Source organism: Onychostoma macrolepis, chromosome 03, assembly GCF_012432095.1.
Source record: "Onychostoma macrolepis isolate SWU-2019 chromosome 03, ASM1243209v1, whole genome shotgun sequence".
Classification (NCBI taxonomy): Eukaryota; Metazoa; Chordata; class Actinopteri; order Cypriniformes; family Cyprinidae; genus Onychostoma; species Onychostoma macrolepis.
The window spans coordinates 38,042,749-38,053,680 of NC_081157.1; positions in this window are offsets into that span (position 1 = coordinate 38,042,749).

The window sequence follows — 10,932 nt, forward strand, 5'->3', positions numbered from 1 at the left end:
ACAAAAGCCTCCTGAGGAGCTTTTGTATGGCGACACTTCAAAAGATTTTAATTAAAGGAGGATGAAGAACAACATGTGCACCTGAAACATCACAACGGATGAGATTTATGCACATTCATCTGCGAATCCAATAAGATTCCCATATGAAGTGTTTATGAAGCTGAGTCATCATGCTCATAACAGTTGACATTCACAGATGCTTTAAAATAGAAATATGAGGGGTAAATAATTCTTTGTTTGCAGTCTTCATCCCTAGGACTATGGATTCCTGGTCCATCTGTGGCGGTAGGTTCTTAGATAATGTTATAGTCTGATCTTTCTCACCATATGGCTGCTATTTAGACCGAGACATTTACTTTTCTTTTTTAAAAATTCAATTGTTTATTTAAACTCAAGACAGAATGAACTGTTTTAATAACAGGATGTAAAAATGAAATCAACGCCAGGCACAATCAGGAGGAAGCAAGTACCAGGGATGACATGAATTTGAGCCGTTGACTTTGGGCATCTGTAGTGGTGTAAAGATGACACATAAACATCTGTCAACACCTTTTTCTCTGCCCCTTCAGAGGTTATGGGATAAGACAAGCCAACAGCTGTTCTCACGGCAGATTAAAAACACCCACCGTTCAGGTGCTAACCAACTCTCATATCAGAGCAAATCTTATTTAGTCCAGTCATGGTCAAAAAAAAAAAAAAACCAAGTCATATGAAAATTTCCTTAATCTTTTGTAATGAGTTTGATATAGTATGAGAGCATACTGTGAATTTCAGGACTCAAAACTTCCTCTCAAGTTGAAAAAGAGAAATTATTGAAAGTAGCTGCAAAAATGACAACTTTGTTACATCAGATTGCATCAATACATGCCTTCATATAGAGAATGCAGGAAAATATTACTCCTAAACACCAGAGGAATAAATAATAAGAGTTGTGCATCTTAGTCTGATCTTAACAACATTATGGCACATTATAAACCTGCATACATATACAATATTGTCAGTTACTGTGTATTTTTGCTCAGGCAAAAGAGTTCCAAACTGAGTTGTTCCTGTAAGAATCAATGTTTTGAGCGAGTCAGTGAATGATTCAAAGACTTATTCATAAAGACAGTCACTTGTCTCGAATCAGTGTTTTGAACAAATTGGTTTAATGAATGAAACAATGACTCACTCATAAAGACAGTCACCTGCTGACATCTGAGGTAACATCCAGAAAGGGTATATATACATATTGACAGCAAACCTACAGCCAGTATGTTAGAACAACAAAGAGGGTGTTTTTCATAGAGGTGCAATAGCAAAAAAATGATCAAGGTCAGAGAGAGTATGGAGAATGTTCATGAAAAACTAAAATATGACTGTTATTGGCATAAAAGTGGGGAAAATTTGGTAATGCTTTAGATTACAACCCGCAAAGAACTGCATAAGTATAGCCTACTGAATTTACAGTGTACATTTCCGTAATTATAGTGTACCTATAAAGAACGTACGTGTAGGTATAAGGGAACAATGTGTTACGTTTGGGGAATAAAGGGGTAACAACCTGTAAAATTACAAATCACTTATACTGTAAGTATTTTGAAACTAAGGGGTACCTATTCTAATATTACGTGGTATGTATGGCCTAAACCATAATATTATGTTTGGGAGTGATTTAGAAAGACATTATATTACAGATATTATATTTTATAATTTTATACTGGTATTTTATTATAGGCTTAGGTATTTTTAACCATTCTATTAACATGATGGGGATTACTGAACAACAAAACTGGACATCTAATGAAATAAGTTAATGAGACATTCTACTAACAGTAAGTAACTTTGCAACTACATGTCAACTAGCAGTCATTAGAGTATTAGTAGACTGTCTGCTTAATATCTTCTAACACTTTATTTTGATGGGTCCACAACATACAACATACTGACTATGAGAAACTTTGCAAGTATATGTCAACTTATTCTACTTACCTTAAACCTACCCTAACAGTCTACTCTGAGGGTTAGTAGACATGTAGTTGCAAATTAATGAGAATTAGTTGACATGTAGTTACAAAGTTACTTATAGTTAGTAGAATGTTTAAAGTGGACTATCAAAATAAAGTGTAACCCATTTGTAATTCAGTGGATGTATACTGTGATGTTTTTATAGCAAAAAAAAAAAAAAAAAAGAAAAAGAGAGAGGGTTTAATTTGGCCATCACACAATTAAATTAAAACTAGTGCAATATTTTTCTCTGTAATTACTGTGCAAATATACACCTGTTCTGTTTTTAAGCCCAACTTGTTCCTCCCTTATTCCATGTAGTTACAGGGTAAATACAACATTTGCGGGCTGTAAATTAAAGATTTTTTTGTACATGTTTTTCACCCATTGACGAAGATAAACTACTATGGCCAAACCATCACATCAATAACCACACAGTAATAAACACTGAAAGTCAAGATTAAACTGTGTATTTTAGCGAACTGACAGGATTTTACCATCTTTGATTTTTCCGTTTTGATCCACGTCCTCAAGCACCATTTTGACTAGTTCACAGTTCCCGGTTTCAATCGCCGCTCAATGTTGTGAGAACATACTCGGACAAAACCCTCCAGTTTTAAAAGAACACATTCCAGTCAGTTTCAAAAATCTCTCTCCTCTTCGCTTCGATTAGTTTTCGTGTATATTCGACACATATTCAGTAATGAGCGCCGCAAACACGGAGTCGTCTCAAGCGCCATTCCAGCTGTTTCCTAGGGGTGGGCAGATCGATCCTAATATCGATAATATCGATACCAAAGTTGTATCGGTATCGGATTGACACTAGCCTGATTAGATCGATATTTTAGGTTAATTTTCTCTCCTCTACACTTAATATATTGCTTAATACATTCAACAAAGAATAGACATATCTGTGTGTTTATATACCGCTCTTTTCACATCTCGTATGCAAACATTACTGCTCCTCCCCTGCTTTAGTGTTTTGTTATGGCATTACGTGACTCAGCGGCTCCAAGCCCAAGTGGATATTATTGGCTACAGCGAGAGATGGAACGGTAGAAATGTGCTACTGTGGCAACAGCACCAAACTTATTCACCTTTTTCAATGTGGAAGTAAGCTTTTTTCATAGACTGAATGTGCGAGACTTCCACTTCATTAGGCACGGTAGGGAAATCATGAGAAAAATAACAGTGCAATAAAAGGTAAAATTGTTTGTGCTATCCACCGTGTGTTTATAATTAACACAATTCATTAAAATAATATGGTAAGAAACACCAGTTTGCACTACCAAACAAGCAGCAAAATGAGCTGTTTTGTACAGTTAAAAATTGCTGGAAGCGGATGAGACTGGAAGCCAGACCCATTAAATTTACCAAATTTGGCCTTTTTATACAGTACGTCTTCAACCATTAAGCCACGTTGTTGTTTTTTCTTTATAAAGGTTTTCTATCAGAGGAAAACACTGCATAACTTGCATTATAACCCGCGGCAACAGTGTAAAAGTGGCCCTATCCCGCATCGGCGTCACTTCACATGCATTTGCTCGCGGACTCGAATTAAGAATCACAAACAGCTGCATTTGAGGCATTTTAGGACACAACATCATCAAGTAAGTAACTTTAATAAATGTTACAGTATTCACTGTAGTTGTCCGCTAGTAAAAATTTTATGCAAAAATGTATGCCATTGTTTTGCGTTTACTACGGTTCAGTGGATCAGGAGGCGCTGGCTGGTGGGACTGAGTGGAGGCGGGGCTAATTTGTATATTCATAGATCAGCGTATAGTAAATGAGGCAAGGGTGTAGAGTTAGATTCAAGCTATTTTAAGGCATGAGAAAGTTACTTTCACATGAAAAAACATTTAAATATGTCATTTTGATGATCAAAGATAAGTTTTAAGGGATAAAATATTTGACTACAGGGGGACTTTAAACGAACACACTCCAGACAGTTTCAAAGTTCCATCTTAAGCACAGCAGACACAGATTTCGTTGGACACAGAACCGTTTGCGTTTGAACCTCCACATTCCTAATCAGGGTTGCCAGGTTTTCAAAACAAAACCCGCCCAATTGCTACTCAAAACCTATTTTTATACAGTCTATGCTCAAAACTAGCACAATCACATTTCGAGGGGAGGTTCCCTTTCCCCGGGAAAACCACAGACTTGGCAACACTTTTCCTAACCCAGGACAGTTGGGTTACCAAATTGGGTCAAATCAAGTCAGCTTCCTAACCCAACAGTCTCAACCAATCGTTTGGATTGAAACAATAACCCAGCATGTTTAAAAGTAGGCCTACACAGTGTATGTTTTTGCTAAATCGCTTGCAAATATAAGATTGTTGTATAGCCTACATAGCCTACGTAATATTAGAATAGGTAGGCTACCCCTTCGTTTCAAAATACATACAGTTAATTTGTAATTTTACAGGTTATTACCCCATTATGTCCCAAACTTCACACATAATTCCCTTATACCTATACTGAATAGGTACACTATAATTACAAAAAAGTTACACTGTAAATTCTGTTTACTTACGCAGTAAGTTGCAGGTTGTAATCTAAAGCGTTACCGAAAATTTAAATGATCAAAAAAAATGTGTCACGCATCACAGACCTTTGTTAATTTCATCGCAACCTTGTGACACATCCAGATCCAAGGTCTCTTGGAAGGAGACTCACAGAGTGAACTTAACAGTTTGTGTCTGAGTTCAAGAGTCGTTAATGCATTAATGGTCAGGAACGAGGAGATGAGAGGAGGAAAAGAGTCGTCTGATCATGCTGTTAGGTTAATCACGGCAATTCTGGGAACTACCTGGGGAGACAGTCTGCATTTGTATGAACAGAATATGAATGAGTCTTCCCCACCTATTAATAAACCGAATACATAGCACATAGAGTATGCTTAATGTAGCACAAATAAGATTTAAACTTCATTAAACAGGCGGCTCCTGCTTGCTATACTTCTGAAAAGAAAAATATTAATAATAATATTGGCGAAAATCAACAATTGAGACAATTATCAGAAATGAATGTAAAAACAAGAATTTAGGCTGCCTTGTAAGCCCAGTGTTGTCAAATATTGTAGCCTACTAGTTTCTACAGAAATGGGAGCGACCAGGCCTCTAGACACAGCCCTGATTTCATCCTTTTGTCCAAATCCATCACATTTCAATTTGCATAAATATCATTAACCTCTCAAAATAATGGACTTCCCCAGTTTATGCCATACAAATTTGATGGAAATGGTATTTTGAAAATGACTCCTGACTGTGGAATGGATTCCTAGATTACTTTCACAGCAAGCAGCATTTCATTGGCCGTTGTGCACAATTCGAGGCGTGATTTGTTTGAAGTGACTGCTTTTATATAATATTGCAGTCCAGACAGTATGGTTTGTGGCAATATTAACTCAGCAAACCTCAGAACCAAAAGGGAGGCGTTTGAATGAATGCACTGACAAAGAACAAGACATGGTCTGTTTTTATTAAGCCAACGACAAGAGTTATCTGATCAGAATGGTTCAGAAGAGAGGTCAAATCTGTCTGTCAAGATCCATGGTCAGAATGGTGGATGTCAATGTCACATTGTATCAAGTGTTTGAGTGAGCACGCAGAGCATCCCTTGCTACTGCAGATCTTGTTTGTCGAGTGTGTTTTAGTGGGATCTGAAGGCATGACTGAGCAAAATTTAATTCGAATTGACAGCCGGAGAAGCGACGCTACCACCTGCCTGTTTGTCAGCGTGTTAAGCTCAATTTGCTATGGCTTATCAAGAAGGGTGTCTTTGTTTTTTTCCCCATCTCATCTCAGCATAGGGATAAATATGGTAAAATAAACAATTGCAAGAGTTTGTTTTTTGGTGCTCAGAAATCACAAGACAGACACACGGTGTATTGTTTTATTCCAGTGATGAAGGGACGCTTGTGTAAGATGACAGAAATATGGATTTCAAGGCTTCTGCTAAATGTGTGTGGGGTAGAAATTGTATTTTATGATGATGAGAATTCTTTCATGAATGTCAAGTTGACTGAAAAACAGGGTCAAGCTTTGTAACCTCCTGCCACGAAGAAAACATTAGCTGACAGCAGGGCCATGCTCTCCATCCTAATTGAGATGACCACCAGAAGCTCTAACCCTAGTAATCACTGAACACATATCTCTCTCACACATGTAACATGCTGTGGTAGCTAATCCCTTCACATGATAAAATAAGTTTATATGCTTTAAATTACAAACTATGTTCCTGCCATGGAATGTCTTACTGTAAGTGCAAAATACTTGGTATTTAAAGAGTTACAGTTATGACAGGTTTAGTTGCAGATATGAAATTTGATTCCCGTTGAATAAATTACAACATAATGTTGTAATTATGTTGAGATATAATGCTCACAATATACGACAAGCCTGAACCCTGTGAGATATTTCACCCTTTAGCAGAGTGCAGCTCATACACCATTTTATTGATTAAGGAGGAACCATAAAATTACATGTGATGAATTCTCGTTGTGAGTGGTCTGTCTGAGACAGAGGTCTGTGTTTAAATCAATAAAAGCTGATTTTGCTCTATACACACTAATTTGGTAAAGAGTTTGTAGATTCAAAACTCTTACACACGGCATATAAAATGCCCATAAAATTAAGTTTGTATAAAAGAGCCAAATAGCCACAAATAATGAACGCTTAACAGGGCTATCTTTATAAAATGGTCAATGATAGATAAAGATGTCCAAGATTATAAAAAGAAGAGGTTTTCCCACAAATATAGGCCTATAATCTGAATATGTAATCTCTGTATGCAGTTGTATAAATTTAAGTGTGTGAGTGTGAATAAAGTTGTGTATATATATACAGTATAAATATATATATATCTATACAGACATACATACATATAAAGTTGCGTTCACATGAGGAGGAATAGCAACAGTAGGTAACATACAGTAGGTAGATTTTCACATCATATATATAATCTCAAAATACAGACTTTATGAAGTCTATAAGCAGTGTTGGGGAAAGTTACTTTTAAAAGTAATGCATTACAATATTGCATTACTCCCTAAAAAATTAACTACTTACATTAAGCCCAGCTCACACTGTGCGATTTTGACCACAGTTTGTTCGTTTGAGACAAATTTGGAAAATCCTAAAAGATTCCTATAATCCTAGGCTAAAATCTGTAGTCTTTGATCTCTGTTTTAACATGTTCAACAACAGCCGACTAATGGCCATTGCAATCAAAATTCTGACAGTATCAGAAGATTTGGCGCACAGTCTTGCAGTGTGACTTCTCCTATGATGAACGTCAAACTGTCTCCGTTTTTCAAGACAAGTCATGATCAGAATTAATGCTAGAGATTTCTTCTAACCGCCATAAACTCACGGAATTAATTTGATATGTTGCCTTTACTATGATAAACTGTTTTGATTTGGGTGTGTAATGCTGCTTACAGTATTCTTAAATAGGCCGGTATTGCTGCCATTCATATACTTTTCATGATATCCAACATTTCAGCCCTGCCTGTAATTAATGCAGCTTGCAGTCACTGATCGTGTATGGGTTGATAATGTAAAACTCCAGACAAGTTTTCTTGCGCGCACCCGTTTTTAACTCGTCTTGATGGTAACTCGGGGAGAAGAATTGCTGAATAAATTATGTTATTATTGTATACTGCACAGACTGCTCACACGATAGATGATCGACATGGCCGTCTTGCCATAGGCCCCGTTTACACTAGTGCATTTTCATTTAAAATCGCATAACCTTTGCTACGATTACACTACTCCTGCGTTTTCCACCCTCGAGTCTTTTGAAAATGGTGCAGACCCTGTTTTAGTTTGAAAACTCTGGGGTTGCGTTTCAGTGTAAATGGACCAAAACAGAGACTTTTGAAAACGATGGCGTGGCTGCCCACATTCTCTCTAAGTATCCTTGACGACCGTGTCAACAATAACATCATGCGTATTATTGTACCCATAGATATGTATAGGTAGATTCCCCATTCGTCCACTCCAAGCACGTAGACTTTGTCACATGTTTGAGTTCCTGTTTGCCCTTATTTGGTTTTGTTCCAGTCCTCATTATCAGTTAGTCACCAGTTCCTTGTTAATTTACTCGTTAGTCCCTCGTTTGGTTGAATATTTATAGCCATGCCTTTCCACAGTTTCTTTGTCCTGTCTGAACGTTATTTGAATTGGTTGTGTTTTCCCTGTTTTCCCTTATGGATTTATTAAAGACTGTTCATTTGATCATCTGCTTCCTTCGTACTCCTTTGAGCTCCCTGCTCCAGCAACCTGTGACAGAAGACATGACCTGTAAATATGAACTGGGCTGAGGATTTTCTCCTGTACTTTCAGCAGGAGGGATGGCCGTTGGAGCAGTATGTGGAGGAATTTCTGAGCGTGATACAGCTGGTGAGTTGGAGCGATTCCGCGATTAATGCGTGCTTCCGGATGGGACTAAAAGATGATAAATTTGTTTAGATTCCTGACTCCTGACGATTGCCGCAGACCCCTAGCGGATTTTATTAATTATGTTCTAGATTTAAATTGCTCCAAGTTCCTTGTCGATGTGGAGGATCATCCTCCTTCCATCCAGAAACACATGGACGCTCCACCTCACTACAAGCCAGTTCCCTCCACATTTGGTTTCAATTAGCCCGCTCACTCCGTTCCTCCCATGCTCCCCGACTTCAGCACAGAAAGACTGTTCGCAGCGAAGTCAAGCCCGCCAGTCAGCCTCTCCGCTGTCAAGCCCGCCGGCTCCAGCCCCAGAGCTCGCTCTAGTGTTGGCTCCTGCCCCAGAGCTCCTGGATGCGGTGCTACGCCCGGAGTTCTCAGTGCCTATCCTCACGCCATAGTCCGTTCTTCCAGAGCCCGCGCCTCCAGGGCCCTTTCCAGCGCCCGCTCCTCCAGAGCACCCTCCAGCACCTGCTTCTCCTGCACGCCCTCCAGTGCCCACTCCTTCTGAGTGCCCCCCTGAGCCCGCTCCTCCTAAGCTCCCCCAGACTCTGTCCAGGCTTTTAAGGACCTAAAAATCCCCAAGAAAATTTTTTTGGGGGGAGGCCATATGCCCATGAATGGTATCTCCCGAGTCCCCTGATCCACCATGTCCTCCGGAAAGGTCAGCTCCGCCATGGCTTCCTGATCCGCCCTGGAGGCTCTGCTTGTCTTCACCCTGTTCCAGTCCTGCATCTGTCACGTGTTTGAGTTCCTGTTTGCCCTTATTTGGTTTTGTTCCTGTCCTCATTATCAGTTAGTCACCTGTTCCTTGTTAATTTACTCGTTAGTCCCTCGTTTGGTTGAATATTTATAGCCCTGCCTTTCCACAGTTTCTTTGTCCTGTCTGAAAGTTATTTGAAGTGGTTGTGTTTTCCTTGTTTTTCCTTATGGATTTATTAAAGACTCTGTTCATTTGATCATCTGCTTCCTTCGTACTCCTTTGAGCTCCCTGCTCCAGCAACCTGTGATAGATGCGTCCGACATCTAAATAATAGGGAATCTACGTATAAATATCTGTGGTTGTACATGCATGAATGGTCACATGGCATGCGTTTTCGGTTGTGTAGTGTAGACGGAGATCGTTTCTGAAACGCAGCGGAAACGCCAGTGTAAACGAAGATAGTTTTCATTCTAAAACGCCATTTTAAAACGAAAACACACTAGTGTAAATGGGGCCTTAGGCCTGCCCTGAGTGAGTTGAGAGCTGTCCGCCATTGTGTCGACTCTGATGCAGGGAAAGACAAGAATGTCTCCAATTATGCAATTGAGGTGTTTTGTTGTTGGATGTAATAATGAGCATAGCAGTTGTCATTTACTCCCGACATCAGAGCTGCTGAGGACGCAGAGGATTAATGTTACTTTCATTTTTGAAGGGAATGCGCCGATCCCCAATCTTCCTAAATACGTTTATGTTTGCGCAAATCATTTGTGATCCAGCTTCATCTACAGAAAGAGTGAGTATAAGGGGTTTTTATGAATCTTTGCAAATCGCCTTTCCTAATATGTGCTAGTTAGCAAGTTTCGCGGCTGAAGTTTACAGTCTGCTCGTCAACCCCTCGGAAGAGAGGGGCGGGGTGAGCGGAGCTCATTAGCATTTAAAGCAACAACATGGACTAAAACAGCATGCTGAAAACAGAGCTGATTTTGACAGGGTAAAAAGGGTGTTTTTTTACACTACCATTGAGAAATTTTAACCAAAGTATGTTATAGACTTTTCATTAAGACCCTAAAGAATCATATCAACTTGTGGAAAATGGGCATCCGTTGACCCCTTTAATGACAAGTGAGATCCCACAGTGTGACATGATCATCATATTCGTACAGTCTGACAAGCAACAATCGTAAAGGACTATTAAAAAATTGCTCCCGTGTGTTCCCGGCTTTACTTAGTTATTTTTTATAGAAAGTAATGCGTTACATTACTTCTGAGTTACTTTTTAAATCTTGGCAGGGCTTGCTTGTTTGTTTTTAATATATATATATGCATACACACAATGCCTCTGCACTTACTCCCGATTTCTCTCAACATGGCAACACAAGAGCATCAGTCAAGACATGGGAAACAAAGTAACTTTCTGGAGTTACTTGTTTTAAAAAAAACAAGTTTCTTTAAAAAGTAATCTGATTACGTAACTCGCGTTACTTGACCCCCAACACTGTCTATAAGACATTTAAGGGTTGGCTAACTGTGCTTAAGCCGCAAAAGAACAACTTTATGTGTACACCAAAAATTACTAAACTAAGTCCCATAAAAAAGTCGACTGCAAGTCTGCAAGTCTTTGTATAATTCGTACGCTGACCCTTAATTACTTTAACAGATTGATGATACCAATAGGTGCCAAAAACAGTTTCACATAAATCAAGATATTTGTAGCCTACTAGACAGCAGAGCAAGAATGAAATAAATAATAGGAAGGGAGACACGCGCGCGCAGAGAGAGAGAGAGAGA